The sequence below is a fragment of the Dipodomys ordii genome, unplaced genomic scaffold, assembly GCF_000151885.1.
Source record: "Dipodomys ordii isolate 6190 unplaced genomic scaffold, Dord_2.0 Scaffold109, whole genome shotgun sequence".
NCBI classification, from domain to species: Eukaryota; Metazoa; Chordata; class Mammalia; order Rodentia; family Heteromyidae; genus Dipodomys; species Dipodomys ordii.
Window position 1 is genome coordinate 7,742,504 of NW_012267325.1, and position 20,423 is coordinate 7,762,926.

Sequence of the window (20,423 nt, forward strand, 5' to 3'; positions counted from 1 at the left end):
TCCCTGAGCAATTCAGCTCAAGGCTAGCACTCTACCACTTAAGCCACAGCACCACTTCCAGTTTTTTGGTGGTTTATTGGAGATAAGAGTCTCATGGACTTTCCTGCCCAGATTGGATTTGTATCTTCAGATCTCTGCCTCCTGAGTAGCTAGGAATATAGGTATGAGCCACTGGATACTACCTATTAAGTAACCTACATATGAAAGTTTCTATGCACTGTCCACACATTAAATTTTATGGAAATTGTATAGAATACTTTCAAGTTAAATTCATGATTTTAACTTGTGGATGGAATTTTGTCCAAATAATGAAGAAAATAAAAATCAAAGTTACAGAGTTTTAATTTGAAAGAGAATACACAATCTGTACTATATAATCTCTTAAAATACACATCTTACTTCCAGCTACATCTACATTGAATTGATGTTGCCTTGCAATCATGCCAGACAAAAAATGTTACTTTCAAAGCTGAAGGTAAAAGGTGACTCATATTTAATCAACTGTGTAGATCATAATGAGGTGCTCTAACCAACTATGTTAAGAGTGCATTATCAAACCAAGGCATAAACTGAGCGCTGGTGGCTCACACTTCTAATCCTAGCTACTGAGGAGGCTGAGATCTGAGGAACATGATTTGAAGCTAGCCTAGGCAGGAAAGTCCATGAACTACTTATCTCCAATTAACCACCAGAAAACCATAAGCGGCACTGTGCCTCAAAGTATTAGAGGGCAAGCCTTGAGCAAAAGAGCTCAGGGACAGTGCCCAGTCCAAGGCTTCAAACCCCATGATAGACAAAAACAAAAACAAACAAAAAAACCCCACACAAACAGAAACAAGAGTAAAAACAAAAAAAACCCTAAGACATAAAAATATTATTACTTGCATGGAATTAATAGGTATGAAGATTGTAAAATCAAAGTCAATACTGAACATTGAATTTTTATTCTTTTACTCATGTGAAATTTTGATTAATGTATAATAGGTTGGGAATTGAAAGAAGCAGGAGAATGGAAAATATAGAAATGACTTCTTTCTTTTTTGTTCTTTTGTAACTGGTAAGGTTCCAGGTGCCTTACTACAAAATCATGCATTCGCATTTTTTTCTTTCAACACAATGGATGATTATTCATAATACATGAGCATTTCCTGTATGAGCCTGATGATTTTCATTCTGAGCTTTTGAAAGGGTACATTTAGTTAAAAAGCTAAAAGGTTTGGTGGATTAGTGAGAGCTCAGAGCCTCTGAAAAACATGTTGAAGTGGAAGGTAATATTAATTTGGTGAGTGAAGAACAGCCTATGGGAATGCGCCATTGTTTAAGATATTCCAGCTCTAGAGAATAAAGTGTCCTGTCTCCATCCTTCTTAGTTTATGAGACTAGATAAAGATTCTAAGAATAATTTTACTTGCGATAGAGGGAATAGGGAGATGGACTTAATTGAGAACTACAGTTCTAGGTCAACAGTCCCACAGTGATTCCGCAGGTCTTCTCTGATTGATCAAGTTGTTCTATACCTTCAGGGTTGCCCAATCAGAGCATATTTCAGGTTATATATATTAAAAAAAAACCCTAGACCCAATGCCCAGGAGACAGAGACAGAGTGATCCCACAATGGACAAGGAAAGCAGACAAAAACAGAGCAGCTGATGCTTTGACGGAGATACTTCTTTGAATAAAGTCCTTCCTACTCACTCTCTGTTGTCTTGGAATTCATTTGTCAGTTTCCTGAGGCAAGAACAAAGGCAGCTCAGCGGATCTGGCAGTGGGAGCTGCAACGTGGGCAAGCACTGTCTGCTGCTGCACTGCCACCAGAAGCAGGTGTTGCCTGCCTTAGTGGGTTGCTGGCTGTAGAGCCATAAGGGCTGCCCACTGTGAGCAACAACAGAAGAAAATTCCATTTCACCAGGTCTGTAATGCCTACTTCAGCCACATCCTTCAGAAACAAACATATCATATCTACCAACCCAGATGCCCCTCAGTAGATGAATGGATCAAGAAAATGTGGCATATATACACAATGGAATTCTATGCCTCCATCAGAAAGAATGACATTGCCTCATTTTTGTTAGGAAATGGAGAGACTTGGAAAAAATTATATTAAGTGAAGTAAGCCAGGCCCAAAGAAACATAGGTCCCATGGTTTCTCTTATTTGCAATAACTAGTATATGTCTGAGTCAAGCAGAAAGGTCAGATAAGTTGATGTTAGGGAAATGAACTCTAAGATATATATTCAAATGTTTTTTTTCTTTCAGGTGATTTTTCTAACACATTTATAAGATTATTTCTTTGTTGCTTTGTATGTCCCTCCCCCATGGTATTACCCCTGCTTTCGCTGTATTTGGTGTCAGTATAATTTGTGGAGGGGAAGGGGAAAAACAAATCGTTTAAATAGGTATACAGGTGGATACATTGCAACAATGAGATGTACAAGTCGTTATGTGGAAAAACGAACTTTACAACTTTGGTGGGGAGGGAGAAGAGGATTGGGTAGGGGGAGCAGGGGTAGGATGGGAAGAAATGGGAAGGGGAAACAAAGGAGGAGGCTACAATGCTTGATAAGAAATGTACTCATTATCTTACCCATGTAACCACTCTGTACAGTATTTTCACAATAAAAAAAAGAACCACATCACGTAGAAGATTAAGAGGAATATTTCCTTTAATCTCTTTAAAATTATTTCTTTCAGTCTACTGATTTGCTGTAACTCACAAATGGAGAGGTGAACACTGGAAGTTTAAATTACTGGAGACACAGCAGCTGGTCTATCTCATCTCGTTGATTGTGAGGTCATCTCTACATGACACCAAAACATTATGAAAAAGGGAGAAAATTAAATCAACTTTTTCCTCAGTAAGCATAAATACACCAAATATTCAGTATATTTTTGTTTCCTTAGAGATTTATTTTTAGTTGAGTTATGCAATTGGATGAGCAGAGTGTAGTAAACATTTCAAACTCTGTGGCTCAAGTGGTAGAATGCTCACTTTAAGCTGAAGAGCACAGGGACAGCACTCAGACCAAGAGTTCAAGCCCCATGACCAACCAAAAAAAAAGTCCAAAGATGTGTTCTTTTGCCCATGAGATGACAAACTTAGAAATTGTTGCTAAACAAATGTTTTTATATATTTAGACATCTCAATGTAAATGAGTTACTAGAATGATTTATCAATTTCTATACTTTTTATTACAACAAATAAATACTTGAAAAAATTCAGCAGCAATGGTCATTGAGAAATAAAAAGTAATGTATAAAAAAAATCCCTAAAAGTAAAAGAATTAACCAAATTAAACACTGAGAATAGGAAGCAACTAGACTACAAAGGGATGCAGTCACAATTTGGTAATCTTATAATGTTAAGTATAAGCTTACATAATTTTTCTAAAATGGCACACCTGAATATTAACCCAAGTGAAACAAAACCCATCCTCATACAAAAGAAAATATATATCTGTACAGCTACTTACAATGACTTTTATTCATAATTACTGAAAACTAAAAGCCATCCAAATGCCCTTTATCTGGTTAGTGGATAAACAAATTCGGTATACTTATACAAAGAAATTCTCCTCAGCAAGATATAAATTACTGCAGCACTGGACAATATGGATGGTTCTTAAGTGCTTTATGCTAAGTAGGTAAAACAGATGAGTGTCTGTAAGGGACTTGGAGTTGATGCAGTGAACTGCTTGCATAGTTGTCCATTTTTAGCCACAGGATATTGTTGCTAACATCCTTACAGATACTAAATCCAGAGATATTCAAATCCTCCAGATTAGTGACATAGTATTTGTTTACTCATCTTCTTTTGTAACTCAAGTTACTATGATCCTTCCCATAGTAGCTGAAACAAGATTGTTTATGGACTCATGACAAAAAATATTGCACATGATCAACACAGAAGAAACTTAATTCTTTCTTTTTTCCAAATGGTTTGTGTCTATGGTTGGTTAAATCCCCAGATGTGGAAATTGTGGCTATTGAGGGCTGATTCTGAATTGTGGTGATGGCTACATGTTTTTTAAGTGTCATGTTTTTAAAAACTTGTAGAATTATAGAGTAAATAGTCAGTTGCTTCCCAGATGAATGCAATCTTGAATACATATGAAATGGCCTCATCTTAATTCAGCTGCTGTTAGGTTTCAACCCAGTATGTATTCAGTAATGCCTTGGATAAGAGCTCCACCCATTTGCTGACTCATTTGCACGTCTAATCTCTCCGTTCTTGGACTTGACTAAAGGATTCAGAATGCATTCTGTAACAAAATGCTGAAACAAGGACACAGGATGACACATTGCAGCAATGATACTCACAACTTAGAGAGGGGGAGAGTGAGGGAGGTGAGGAAGGGAAGAGATAGTGGGAGAACAACAAAGGAGGGAGCAAAAAGGTGACAAGAAATGTACTCATTACCTTACTCATGTAACTGTGACCCCTCTGTACAGCATCTTTACAATAAAATAAAATTTAAAAATATGAATGGGAAGTGGGGCTGTGGCTCAAGTGGTAGAGCACTAGCCTTGCTCTCAAGAGCTGAGGGACAGTACCCAGGCCCAGGCCCAAGCCCCACAACTGACCAAAATTTACATATATATATATATATATATATATATGAATGCATTCTGTTTTGCTTGGAGAAGTCTAATAGCTAAAACATGGACATATACAATTCCATTACTGGGAATACTTAGAATGTACCTAAGAATTTTTCTCAGGTCAATATTATGAAATACTAGAGTCTGATATATTGTATTGCAGTGTCAGAAATGAAAGAATAGTGGCATTTAATATTCCTGAAGTCTTTCATATTTACTGCAAAAGAAACAATCCAGATCCAGTCTTATTGACTAAAAAATAAAAAGCCTTAGGTAGTGTTGGGAATGTGGCTTAGTGGTAGAGTGCACCCCTAGCATGCATAAAGCCCTGGGATCTATTCCTCAGCACCACATATACAGAAAAGGCTGGAAGTGATGCTGTGGCTCAAGTAGTAGAGTGCTAGCCTTGAGCACAAGAAGCTCAAGGACAGTGCCCAGTCCCTGAGTTGAAGCTCTAGGACTGGCAAAAAAAAAAAAAAAAAAAAAAAGCCTTAGGTAAATTTCTACCCTCTATAAAATGAGATAAAATTGTGGAAATAAATCCATACAAAAATAGTTCAAATTACTACTTTGGAATCCCCAGGTAAACAGAAACATCATTTCCAGAGATCCATTCTTTGAAATAGAATACAATGTTTTAAGCACTTTTAAGTAACTGCTTGGGCAATTAAAGACACAGCATGATCTAAATGTCAGTAGCTTAGATTGGGGAGAAGTACTCTGAGAGCCAAGAAGACAGATTAAATGTGGAAATATGTATTCAGTCCCTTTAATAAGGCTGTATATTTAACTGCCTCTCTAATTAGAAATACACGGAACTTAATACAACTTAGACGACAGTTAACATTCCGCTGCCTACTTTCCTATAAATTATGTATAGAAAAATTTACACATCCACAACCACAAGATTGTGAGATTAAACTGTACCATGATATACATTTCATACAAAGTTATTTAATACATTCTCTTGGATCCTTCCTAATGTCTTTCTGAAATTACACTTTGCATAAACATAATTCATTCAGTTAAGTCAATTAATGTAGAGCATAAAGCAAACAAGAGTCTTAAAATACTGTTTATGGGCACCGTTTTCTGTGTTTATGACTGTAATTCTCAAAGCACAAGCTTGTAGAGCCATCACTTCCAGAATCAGGAAATGTTCTGGCAGCTGCTGTAAAGAATGCAGGATGCTTGTTTACAGCAAAGGTGTGAGCTGAATTCTAACAGATGCACTACAACCTGACAGCCCAGTCTTATTCAACAAGCACCTCATGGATGCCTATAAGAGACTGTTGCTCTTCCCTCCTACAAACACAAAAGTTCCTGTTGATACTTTGGAGGCACACTACAATAGATTCCTATATATGTGATTAGGAAATAGTGGACAAACTCTAGGTTCATAAGAGAAAAGGTCACCAAGGTGGGGAAACAAGGAATGAAACTGTCCTGTACCAAACATGTAATCAAAGGGTACTTTGTTGTATACTTTACATTAATGATCACAATAACACATACAAATGCTAATGATAGCTTCTTATCATTTGTAGCCCCCTGATGTAACTGCTTTCTCTTGGTAACATTTGAAAAATGTCTATCTGAATCAGGAAATCTTCCTCCAAGCATCTCTAGTCTTTCCAGTTGCTTCTCTAAAATATATATATATATATATATGTGTATATATATATATATAGAGAGAGAGAGAGAGAGAGAATGAGAGAGAGAGAGAGAGAGAGAGAGACACTCTAGGTTATTTCTCTTCTCCTCCCCAAATTAGATAAATGTATGTACAAGATGCAGGTTACCAAAATCAAATACAGTGACAACAAGGGATATACCATAGGGGGAAGAACATACAAAAGAAACAACAAAAAAAAATCACATAGTACATTAAAAACAAAGTACTATCTATACAGGAGAGACTGGGGGGTGGAGGGACTGGTACAAGACACAGATTCCCATGCCCCAGGTATGTTTTCATACTGCTAGGGTTTGGAAGTGGGAATTAAAAATTAGATTTCCATAACCACAAGTTAATCTGCATTATCATATTTTATGCATGTAATTCATATAATATGATCATAATAAACAATAAATGTTTTTGTGTTATAGCTATATTCACTGTGGATCTTTGTGGGAAACAACCAAATTATAAATGTTAGGAAAATGGAAGAGAACAGAAAAGGAATAAACCAGACTCCATTGTCAACAGGCTAGGACTGTTTATTGCCAGCAAGGGGCACTGACCATCCCACTGGTTTGGGTCTGAACAAGGAAGCACCCAGACCCCCGGGACAAAGCTAGTTTTGAAGTAAGGGGAAATGGTGTCACATCCTAAATGCAGTCACTTTGCGCTTACCCTTTCAAAATTAACCAGAGCCAGGAAATTAAAAAGAAAATCGAGTCTGCCTATCTAATATCCCTACTGGGCAGGGACTTACAGGCAACACCAAACAAAATAATCAGATCAGAAAACCATTAAGACAATTTTGGTAAAGCTTGGTGGGAGAGTGGAGGTCACTTCCTAGGTGGGTGTAGATCTCCAGGGCCTGCAGAGAATTGAGGAGGGAGGGATTCCTCCAGGGGCCTATAGTAACCTCCAAGAGGAGTTTTGCCTTAAATAAGAAATTACAAATCAAGAGTCTGAAGTGAGTAGTCTCAGGAAAGAGAAAAGAAATGGATTAGTGTTCAAATACAAAAATGATGGGTTTGATTTTGGTATACTATCTATCTAACTGCTCCCATTATGAGATTTTGGGGGTGGGAAAAGTAGAAAGAGAGAGAGAGAGAGAGAAATGTTGGCCCCAGTGCCTTTGCTAGCCAGCCACTGTCAGTGATAGATTCATCAAGGAGTCAGAATAGAGGACAATTTTGGTGGTGATTTGGCATAAGGCAGATGGAATGGAGGTCGTCAGTGAGAGAGATAGAGACAGACAGAGAGAGACAGAGACAGAGAGAGACAGAGAGACAGACAGAGACAGAAAGACAGAGAGACAGAGACAGACAGAGAAGACAGAGACAGAGAACAGAGACAGAGACAGCGAGAGACAGGGAGAGAGAGAGGTGGGGGTAGGGGGATGGAGAGAGGAGAGAGGAGACAGGGAAGAGAGGGAAGAGAGAGTCAGAGGACTTGGTGATCAGGGCAGGAAAGCAGAGAGGATGCACTGTGGGCAGAGGACAGAGAAGGACTTGGTGGGATATGAACCTGGACAAATACCCTTGGGCACCAGCCACTTTCCGGAGGGGAAGGAGATGAGAAGCACTGTGGCAAGCTGCTGAGCAGCTGGAGACTGGACAGAGGCAAGCTGGGCTGCAGCTGCAGCCCAGGTGCAGTGGCTCCAGATGTGGCAGGAAGCTGTGGTGCAGTAGGGTCTGAGGGAGGAGGTGGGGGGGGAGGGAAAGCAGGAGAGTGGTGGTAGGGTGGGACTCATTGGCTGGGTCAAAAGTGAAAGTATTCAGAGACTTTGAGGCTAGAAGAATTTGAGCAGGGGAGCAGAAAGTGCAGAGACTGGGCTTGGAGTGGAGAAAGGAAAAGCCTGTATGTAGGTAATTTCTTTCAATTTTTCTGAGCACTCACAGAAGTTATGAAGGTCCCATGAAGTGGCCACTTTGAGTCATTATCCAGAGTATAAAGGGCCAGATTTAGATGACACAGCTGGATAAACTGGGAAGGCTTGAAGTCGGGGGTGAGTTTAAGGGGAGTAAAGTTATTCAGGAGACTTTACAAAGGGGAGTTGGAGGGAATGTGTGAGGAGGATCCACCCATGGTAAGAAGCCCATGTGACCAGAGACAGTGGGCATCCTTAAACGTTTCTTGGACTAGTATGAGTGAGAAGGAGATGAGGAGGGAGGTTGTCACCCACAATCCTCCGTGTCTAGCCCAAATCCCAAGAAGAAATCCCAGAGCCTGGTACCAGGGCTTCGAGAGGTCTGAGTGTCTGGGTTTCCTAGAGAACTTACTCACCAAGGAAGATCAGTGGGTGCAGATGGGCTCTGGTGGATGTGAAGTCGGAGCGCCGAGTGATGGGAAAAAGGACCTTGGCTGATTTTCGGTGGGGAAGCCGGGAAGGGATGGGCGGGGGTGATGCGGGGTGGGGGCAGGATTCCCAAAGCAGCTCAGATTGCCTAGGACTGGGAAGAGCAAGGTTGATGGAAGAGCCCTGATATGAGTCATGGTACCAATGGAAGGCTTCCCCAAGAGAAACACTAGGACAGTTGGTCACATGCAAAGGAAAAGGAATTTAATGTCAGTAACCTGATAGGCTAACTCGTGGGCAGAGTAGCCGCTAGAAGGGGCTACAAATCACAGTTATGAAGTGTTTTATGGGGGGGGGTCTTTATTGTGGCGGAGGCAGGGGCTAACATCTATGGTTGTAGGAAATTACCTCGGGAGAATCTGTTGTTACCCTTTATGGTTGTATCTGTACAAACGGGATGGGATACTGCTTCAATGGGGGGGGGGGGCTATCTTTATTGAAGCAGCTGCCTGTTTGGAAAGGCCCTGACATCCCTGTGTCAGCTAATTTCAAGGAAGGGCCATGCTTTTCTGGAAGTCCTAAGACGGTAGGGGCTCTCCTAAGATGGAGGAGATCAGGCTAACAGAGAGCAAGAACAGTCCAGAAAAAGAAACACCTTGATTCACAACAGATACAATATATGAGAAAATATTTTATAATGATTTGAGGTGGAAAGCTTGAGAAATTATTATATTAAGCTCAAACCTGATCCGTCATTATCAAATTTCAAAACATAGCATTTAAAATCTGTTCATATTACATTATTTAACTTTATTGACCTGATAAAGGTGATAAAAGTCATTAATGGCTCATGCTTGTAATCCTAGCTTCTCAGGAGGCTGAGATCTGAGGATCCAAGTTTGAAGCCGGCCTGGCAGGAAAGTCCATGAAACTCTTAATCTCCAATTAATCTGCAGAAAACCTGAAATGGAGTTTTAACACTGGCAATGTTAGAATACTGACCTTGAGCAAAATTGCTCAGGACAGTGCCAAGGCTCTGAGTTCAAGCCCCTCAACTGAGAAAAAAAATCAGTGATAAAAAATCTTAAAAGCAGGGGCTGGGAAGGTGGCTCAGTGGTAGAGTGCTTGCTTTGCATGCATGAGACCTTGGGTTCAATTTCTCAGTACCGCATAAGCAGAAAAAGCCAGAAGGTGCTGTGGCCCAAGTGGTAGAGGGTTAGCCTTGAGCTGAAGGGGTGAGGGACAGTGCCCATGCTGAGTTCAGGCCCCACAACCGACCAAAAAAAGCAAATAAAAGTAAGGATCTGTGTGTGTCTCAAACAGTAGAAGGTCCTGGGTTCAACTCACAGAGAAAAGAACAGATACGTATTTTTATATAAAAATAAAATTGGAGGATGGTAAGGGAAAAAACAAAGGAAGAGGCAACAATGCTTGATAAGAAATATACTCATTACCTTGCTCATATAATATAACCTCTCTGTACCATATTTTCACAATAAAAAACGCATTAATGATATAAAAAATAAAATTGGACCAGAATATTCTTTGTAGAAAAAAATGCTTCACATTACCATAACTTGTTATAACAAGTAAATCTCATAGATAGCAAGTAAATATCACAAATAAGTATTATATTGGATATGACTTAATAGAATTTTAAGCTGAAATTCGGTTTCCACACAGTAAATGAATGGGGAAGCGGGAATAATTTTGTGAACAAATTTGTATGTTGAGCTAATAACTGTTGGTGGCACTCACCTTTTGCTTTGACATTTAAAATAAATACATCATTAGAAACGCAGTTGATTTGGATCTAGAACTCTTTTATCCTTAATAACAATCCTTGTTATTAAAAGGTTCAGTACAAGTCAGTGTGGATACTTTCTTAAGGGTATCAACAATGGATGTGACTTGCAGTGTTGTTTATTTCTTTAGTACTAGTTCACTCCAAGAGATGTTGTTCCACATAGAGTCAAAATTAATGCATTCATCTTCCTAGGCTAGAGTTCAAAGGAAATAGATTTCTCTCTTACATCATTGCTCTCTAAAAATGTTACTATTACATTATTTCTTCACCTTAAGAGACAAGCTTTGGAGAAAAATAGTTTTCGTAATACTGTCTACTTTAAATGGAAAGGCTTGGAAAAAATTACATTAAGTGAAGTAAGCCAGGCCCAAAGAAACATAGGCCCCATGGTTTCCCTTATTTGCAATAACTAGTATATGTCTGAGACAAGCAGAAAAGGTCAGATAAGTTGATGTTAGGTAAATGAACCTTAAGATATGTATTCAAATGTATTTTTTCTTTCATGCGATTGTTTCTAACACATTTATAAAATTATTTCTTTGTTGCTTTGTATGCCCCTCTCCCACAATATAACCCCTGCTTTCACTGTATTTGATGTCGGTATAATTTGTGGAGGGGAAAGGGAAAAACAAATTGTCTAAATAGGGATACAGGTGGACCCATTGCAACAATGAGATGTACAAGTCGTTATGTTGAAAACAAACTTTACAACTTTGGTGGGGGGTGATTGGGTTGGGGGGGGGAGCAGGGAGGATGGGAAGGGGATGGGAAAGGGAAACAAAGGAGGAGGCTATAATGCGTGGTAAGAAATGTACTCATTATCTTGCCCATGTAATTGTAACCCCTCTCTACAGTATTTTCACAATAAAAAAAATACTGTCTCCTTTAAAACTCAAAAGTTCATTGAAATTCAGAAAAGGGTAAATAGCATTTCAAACACTGAGAATAGGATGGAGAGAACAAAGGACTTTATTTTAAGATAAAGCTTTCTAAAAACACATCTGCAATGAGATTATGACAAAGAAAAAATATTAATACTATTTTTCTAAGCTGTATTATTATAATTCCTCTACAAATGCTATTGTATTGAGATTCCCTACAAAAAATGGTATAATTGGCCAATACATTTGAAGTGTAGGTGGAATAATTTGGTAGAAGTTATTATAGGTAATGCTATGAAATACTTTAGAAGTTGCCTTTCTTTTATTTCCTTTTTCAGTGTGTCTTGATTTGTGACAAACATGTTAAACTATGTATAATCAGGTAAAATTAATATAATCTGAATCGAAATCTAAAAATGAAATTTGTAAGAAATAGGCATTGATTTACCAAGTATTTTCCTTTTTTAGTGTTTGGGAAGAGTAACAAAGTTAAAATCTTTAACATTACTGCATTAGATAAATACTTGCACATTTGAAATGATAAAAACACTTAGATATTCTACATAATGACTTAGAAATGCAAAATATTCATAAATTATTATGTTGGATTTCTAGAACAAAACATAAAAATATTATTAGTTTGACAAATATGTATGCCAGCATTAGTTATATATAATTTTGTAATTTCAATAGGTAAAATAATACTAATTTAAACAAAATGAATCCAAAAATGAAATACAACTAAATTTGCTAGACTGGTAGAGTGCATCTGTGCTATGCTATTAAATAAAATTTTAACTGCAAAATACAATTCAGTGAAATTTTGTGCAAGTTTTATGTGAATTTATATGGATGCAAATTTGATACAGGAGTTATTTTAAAAAACGTTATGCATAAATATTGAATTTGCTGGCACTATATATTGTATATAGTAAGAAGTTTCATTATGACATTCTCTGCAAGCATATAATGTACTTTCATCTTACTCATCCATTTTATTATTTTCTTCTCTTGTCTTTCCATTTTGTTTGTTCTAATCTGTTTTATTCTATTTTGTTTTCCATCTTCCATAAATGAGAATAAGCATGCAGCACTCATCTCTGTAGGAATGTCTCATTTCTCTTAACATGATGACCTCCATTTCCATCCACTTGCCAACAACAACATTCTTTTAATGTCAAGGGGAAATCTTTTTTAAAAAATTTTTTTTTCAGGTAAGGGGTAGGTTTATTCATCATTCTGGCTGGCACCAGGCCATCTTGGCCCTCCACATGGTTGGGAAAGGCCTAGGAAAGACCTGGGAAAGAGAGGTGGGAAAGAGAGAGAGCTGGGAAAGAGAGCTTCTGGGTCTGGGCAAGGCCTTATCTAGGGTAAGGGTGGATAAAAGTGTGGCCACATCAAATTCAGATGTGACCTCTTTTAGGTGTGCTGGTTGCCTAGGTAACACAGGTACTGGGTGGAGACTTTGCTGCGAGGAGGGTGGAGTCTGCTCACCATCCAGGAGCGGACCTTACATTCCTGCCTTTTAATAATCATGAAATAATTTGTTTTCGACATGACAACTTGTACTTCTCATTGTTGCAACGGGTCCACCTGTATCCCTATTTAGACAATTTGTTTTTCCCTTTCCCCTCCACAAATTATACCGACATCAAATACAGTGAAAGCAGGGGTCATACTGTGGGGGAGGGACATACAAAGCAACAAAGAAATAATCTTATAAATGTGTTAGAAACAAATGTATGAAAGAAAAAAAACATTTGAATACATATCTTAGGGTTCATTTTCCTAACATCACATTATCTGACCTTTTCTGTTTGACTCAGACATATACTAGTTATTGCAAATAAGGGAAACCATGGGACCTATGTTTCTTTGGGCTTGGCTTACTTCACTTAATTTTTTCCAAGTCTTTCCATTTCCTAACAAATGGGGCAATGTCATTCTTTCTGATGGAGGCATAGAATTCCATTGTGTATATATACCACATTTTCTTGATCCATTCATCTACTGAGGGGCATCTGGGTTGGTTCCATATCTTAGCTATAGTGCGGGGGAGGATTGGGGGGCAGGGGGAGGCTGAGAAGGGATGGGAAGGGGAAACAAAGGAGGAGGCTACAATGCTTGATACGAAATGTACTCATTATCTTGCCCATCTAATTGTTACCCCTCTGTACAGTATTTTCACAATAAAAAATAAATAAAAATTTAAAAAAGAAAGAAATGTACTCACTGTCTTGCCCATGTAATATTAACCCCTCTGTATGGTATTTTCAAAATAAAAAATAATAAAAAGAAAAAAAATAATAATAATCATGAAATAGGGCATGAATTCTCTCTGGCTACTTCCTGCTGACAAGGGACTTCAACAATAGGAGTAAAAGGCTGGCATTTGGTCCCCTCCTAGAGAAGGCAGTGAGCAGCAGCTGTCCTTTGGTGGCGTGAGTCCTTAGATGAAGTCTGGAGAAGTCTCATGAGGCATTGAGGGGCTGGAAAAAAAACATACTAGAGAGCAAATAAATGGCAAGAGGAAGGACTTGGGGCTGAAAAATGTTGGTAGAAATGTCCCTACTACTTCTGACATCTGGTGACTAGGTAGAGGAGAAGTCAGGTAACAAAGGCAAGAATATAAATTCCTGTCCAGTTAATAAGTAGACAGGTATGGCACTAGATGGGCAGGCTTCTTACTTCTATTGACCTCTGGCTCTGGTTGATTTTGAAAGTGCAGGCACAAAGTTGTTGATGTGACATCATCTCTCAAGGAGAAATCTTATGTATATATTTTTTCTTTATCCACTCATTTACTGATGGGCACCTAGGCTGATTTTATAATTTGAGCTATTGTGCATAGTGCCACAATAAATATGGTATCTTTTACACTAAACATTTTTTTCTATATACTCAACTGTCATATGACTGTATCATATGCTAGTTCTATTTTTAATTTTTTAAGGGAACTTCTATGCTGCTTTTTATTGTGGCTGTATTACTCTACATTCTGACTACTTATAGGAATTGGGACATATGACTCAAGATTGAGTCTGCCAAAGGACAAATGGAAATGCCACCAGCAATGTTATAAAAATGCCACCAGAAATGCTGTAGTTCTTGTTCCCTTTGTTCTCGCCAGTCCTTCTTGTGACTTATTATTTTCATGGTTAGCCATTCTGACTGGAGTTAGATAAAATCTCAATGGATTTTTTATTTGTGTTTGCCTTATGGATGATGGTTTGGTGTTCATTTTTACTCATTTAAAAACATCAGCTTATTGGCTCAATAATCAATTGGGGTTTTGTTTGGCACTCTTTGTATATTCTGAGTGTTAATCCCTTGCTGAATGATTACCTGGAAGAGATTCTATTCCATTTTGTAGACTGTTCATTCTGGTAATTGTTTTTTCTGGTGTGCAGAAGCTTTTGAATTTGATAAAATCTCACTTGTCTTTTTTTACTCTTATACTGAGTAATTGGAGTCCTATTCTGAACAACATTTTCTTCACCTAAACCTTGAAATGTTTTGTGCCTGTTTTCTTTTAATTGTTTCAACTTCTCAGGTCTTGTATTATATTCTTTGTTTTATTTTGAGCTGACTTTTGTAAACTAGTGGTGTAGTTTCAACCTTCTACATTGAGGTATCTAGTTTTTCCAGAACCAATTCCACTCCACCTGTATCCCAACTCTAATTTTACTTTTTGTTCTCTGTCTCTTTAGTTTAGAAATCCTGTTTATCTTTTGAAAGAAAAGACAACGTTTATTGTCCTTGTATTATTTTGTTTCCATTTCATTAATTTCATCCCTGATCTTCATAATTTTTTCCTTTTACTTATTTAGTGATTTTCTTCGTTTCTCTCAATAAGGATGCAACATTAAGTTGTTTATTTGAGCTCCTTCAAATGTTTAATATAGGAACTCATAATTAAGCACTGCCTTTAAAGAACCATACAGAGTTCTAATATATTGTATTTTTCAATGTATTTTTATTATCTTTAAGTATTTGTATGAAAGGGTTGCCATTCATTAAAATAGTTTATAAATACAATACATCTTGGTCAATGTCACCCATTATATTATTCACCCTAATGCCCCTTATCCCTCCACTTCTCTCAATTCTTTTAATTTTGTAGAATATGCATTGAATGTTATGACTGCTTTCTCTCCTCCTTTCTCTCTTCATTCCATCCTGATTTTTTGCATTAACTTTATGATAATTTAAAAGTATATTATTCAATCTCTATGTATTTGTATAATTTCTGTGATGTTTCTTGCAATTTATCTCAAATTTTATTCCATTAAGATATGACGACAGACTGGTTTGAGAAGAGGGAGCAGTGTGGAAGAAAGGAGGAGTGATTCTGATACATAGTATACATGAATGGACAAACTAAAGGAGGAGTGATTAAGATACATTGTATACATAAATGGACATACTGAATCCCCAATGTATAACCAATTCAAATGGCTTCAATGTTCTTGTATTCTTATATGGTATAAAATTTGACCTATTTTGGAAAATCTCCATGGACTACTTAAGAAGAATGTGCTTTCTGCAGCTCTTGTGTGGTATATTCTAAATTCATCTGATCTGTGGTAAGATTTAAATCTAAAGATTTTGTTGGGGCTGGGAAGTTGGCTCAGTGGTAGAGTGCTTGCCTTGCATGCCTGAGGCCCTGGGTTCGATTCCTCAGCACCACATAAGCAAAAAGAAAAAAGCCGGAAGTGGCACTGTGGCTCAAGTGGTAGAGCACTAGCCTTGAGCTGAAGAGCTGAGGGACAGTGCTCAGGCCCAGAGTTCAGGCCCCACGACCAGACCAAAAAAAAAAAGATTTTGTTGAATTTTTTTGTTCTAAATGATACATATTTTTATGACAGTGAAGTAATGAAGTCCATATTATTGTTTATGACTACATGCACTCATGGCCAATCATTTTCTTCTTCTAACTGAAAATGTGTCAGCTGATGTGCATACATATTTAAAATTGTTATATCCTCTTTGAAGACAATTTCCTTTGGTAATATGTGTCCCTTTTGTATTTCTTCTCATTCACTTTTAAAATGAGCATATCTATTGCTACTTGTTTTTAGGTTTCATTTACTCACAATAACTTTTCTACACTTTTACTTTAAGCCTGTCTTTGCCAGTAAAATTTGCTTCCTTTGGAAACCAATAGTTGAGTCCATCTTTTCCATACAATCTATGAATCTATGTCATTTTAATACTTTTTTATTGTAAAAACAGTGTACAGAGGGGTTACAGTTACATGACTAAGGTAATGAGTACATTTCCTATCGAGCCATTGTTACCTCCTCCTTTGTTTTTCTCCTACTATCCCTTACCTCCCAGCTTCCCCAACTCCTCCCTCCCTCCCCCCCCACAAGTTGTAAAATTCATTTTCAACATAGTGTCTTGTACACCTCATTGTTACAATGGGTCAACCTGTATCCCTATTTAAGCATTTTGTTTTTGCCCTTCCCCTCCCCAAATTAGAAATGTGTATATACAAGATACAGGGCAAATACAGTGAAAACAGGGGTTATCCCATGGGAGAAGAACATACAAAAGAAACAAAAAAATCACATAGTACATTATAAGTATGTTAAAAACAATAGCAATAAAGAAAAAAAAAGGTGTGTCCCTGTTGGGGTTCATTTCATTTATATGGTCATATTACATAACTTTTGACCTTTTCTGCTTGTCCTAGACATATACTAGTTACTGCGAATAAGGGAAACCATGGGACCTATGTTTCTTTGGGCCTGGCTTACTTCACTTAATGTAATTTTTTCCAAGTCTTTCCATTTCCTAACAAATGGGGCAATGTCAAATTCTGATGGAGGCATAGAATTCCACTATATATATATATATATATATATATATATATATATATATATATCACATTTTCTTCTTGATCCATTCATCTACTGAGGGGCATCTGGGTTGGTTCCTTATCTTAGCTGTGGTAAATAATGTTGCAATAAACATAGTTCTGCTGGTAGTTTAGTATGGCCCTGTTTGTGATCGTTTGGGTAAATGTCAAAAAGTAGGATTGCTGGGTCATAGGGGAGCTCTATGTGGAGTCTTTTGAAGAACCTTCATAGTCCTTTCCAACAAGATTACATTCCCACCAACAACGCAGTAGGGTTTCCTTTTGGCCACATCCCCTCCAGTATCTGTTATTATTAGATTTCTTGATTATAACCATTCTAACTGGGGTGAGGTAGAATCTCAATGTTGTTTTGATTTGCATTTCTTTTATGACTAGAGAAGATGTGCATTTCTTCATGTGTTTATTGGACATTCTTATTTCCTCTTCAGAGAAGTTTCTCTTTAAGTCTTCAGCCCACTTATTTATCAGGCAGTTGTTTCTCTGAAGATTTGTTGTTGGGGGTGAATCTGTCATTTAATTTGTGAATTGAGACCATAACATTTAGAGTTATGATTTAAAGTTATGTATTAATTTCTATTAGTTTCTTATATTTGTAACCTTGATATTTTCCTAATGTCTTATTTACTCATCTATTAAGATTGTTCACATTTTTATGCATCTTATTGTTATTGAAGAAGTGATGTACAGAGGGATTACAGTTACATAAGTCAGATGAAGAGTACGTTACTTTTTGAACAATGTCATCCATTCCCTCTCTCTCTCTTCATTTTTCCCTCACAGTACCACTCACAAGTTGTATAGTTCATTTTCCACATAGTGTCTAGTTAGGACCTCTGCTACATTTCTTTACTCTTTGTCCCACCACTTCTGTGCTCCACTTTACCCACCCAAAGACAGATAAATGAACAAATGAGACAAAATCAAAAGAAAACAAAAACAACATTAAATAACACCTTGCTTCCATTTCCTGGAGATCAATTCAATAAATATTATTTTATATGATCAAAGGAACATAGATGTTATGTCCTTGTGCTCCTCTCCTAAAAATATCCTCCTTTAATCTCAGATTGTGTGAAAGCCTAGAGACAAAAAGAAAAGTTGTTCACATTGAGATTTTACTTCATTTCAATCAGAATAACTATCATTGAGGAAATAAAAAGCAAACACTAGTGAGAATTTGGGGGAACTATTTAAAGTATTAATTTAAATACTTACAGTTTTGCTTATTACAATGGCATTTGTACTTAAGAATGCAATAAATATGAAAACAACAACGAAAGAGAATACAAATATAAAAAAGGAGTAGAAACATCAAAGTTGCACTACTGTGTGCTTGATGAGGTGTTTATTTCTTCCCTTTTCTCTCCATATGCATAATGAAAGTCATAACCTGTAATACCTACCAACCTAAATGTAATTTTAAAGATTAGTTTTTAAATTTACTCTTATTATTCAAAGTGAACTTACTACATAAAGTTTCAGACATAATAAATGTCTCACATTTGAAATCATTTAATTCTATAAATGAGTTTAAAATGTTCATTTGTATCTTAGATTCCTTCAGCTTTGATACATTTTTTAATTTAGCTTAGCCTGTCAGTATGCAATGAATGATTTTCAGCTTGCCCTTTAGAAGAGCAGTTTGTATTATGAATATTTGGGCAAATGATTATTTGGCAGTTTAAATAACAATAATGGATTTTCTCCAACCATTTTGCTTTTTAGAATTTAATCATGCTGTAAGGCATACTTAATTTGTGGATGAAACTTTGAGTAACACAATTACCAGCACAATTACAGACTGCTGGGGGAATTATTTGCAAGGCAAAGGACAATGACAGCACAAATGGTTCAAGCAGTGTCAGTAAAAAAGGTTTGGAGGATGTGTTACAACAGTAAGTGGAATGAAACCCAAGATATGGATACAAGAGGTCTTTCTTTGTTGTTTTTAATGTACAATGTGATTTTTTTTGTTTCTTTTGTATGTTCTTCTCCCTATGGTATATCCCCTGTTGTCACTGTATTTGATTTTGGAACCCTCCATCTTGTATGTATATTTATCTAATTTGGAGAGGGGAAGGGGGATAGCAAAATGTTGAAACAAGGACAAAGGATGACCATTACAACAATGACCCTCACAAGACACTATGTTGGAAATTAACTTTACAACTTCAAGGGGTGGAGGAGGAGTGGTGAAGGTGGGGGAGGGAAGGGATAATAGGAGAAAAACAAAGGAGGAGGTAACAATGCTCAACAAAAAATATACTCATTGTCTTACTGTAACACCTCTGTACAGCATCTTTACAATAAAATAAAAATTTTTCAAAAACTTGAAAAAGTTCTTTTATGTATTTTTGCCTTTCTTTTCTTGAGAAATGTGTCTTACAAGCCTCCTTTGTTTTATGTACTGACTGTTCTAGATTCTAGTTTTATACTGATGAACAAATGAAGACATGTCCTTGACTCATGGATTTTTAAAGAATAAATCAAATGTTATTGAAACTGTCTCACCTGGCCCTTACCAAACTATTACCTCTAATATCTTTATGCTCTCTATTAATCTATGAAATTTGCTATGCCTAAGTCACCAGCCGTAGCTGAACAGTATGTAGGAGGAGGCTGCCCACTTCTGCCTCTTGTGTCAAGAGATTTGCCTAGGAGCCAGACTAATAAGCAGACTTCATTTACTCCCCCAGTTTATGAGCATAATAAATATGCTTCTCTGAAGTACTTGCATATCAAGCTGGCTGTTCCAGCCTCTTCAGAATGGAATGATCTTTTCTATGCTTTTATAGTAGAAGAGGAGGCAATACCCATGGGACTGTGTTAGGACTATTATGAACAGTGGACACTTTTACCTTTCTGTACACCCTCCTCCATAAAGGAGTGATAAGAGTTATATTTTATCATTGTATAAGTAAAGATCAACACAATCTAGTCAGGATGATGTTCACTTTTTAGTTCTGATTGTCAAAGGAATTAAGATATTTTACGGGGCTTCAGCAATGTGCCTACTCTGCCTAATACATAAATTGGCTTGGGTCATCTATCTACAGTGGTGAAGAAAATCTTGGCATCCAATTGTTATATTGTTGTCAAGTTTTCAAATGGAGAGGAGGAAGAAGAATATGGTGAAAATGCTTTATGTATATACATGAGAATTAAGTGAGAAAATCTGCTGAGTATGATGAGGAAAGGTGAAGGGAAAGAAGGAGAATGATGGAGGGAAGAGTCAGATCAACATGCATTCTGTACATAAATGGACATTAAAATGAAAT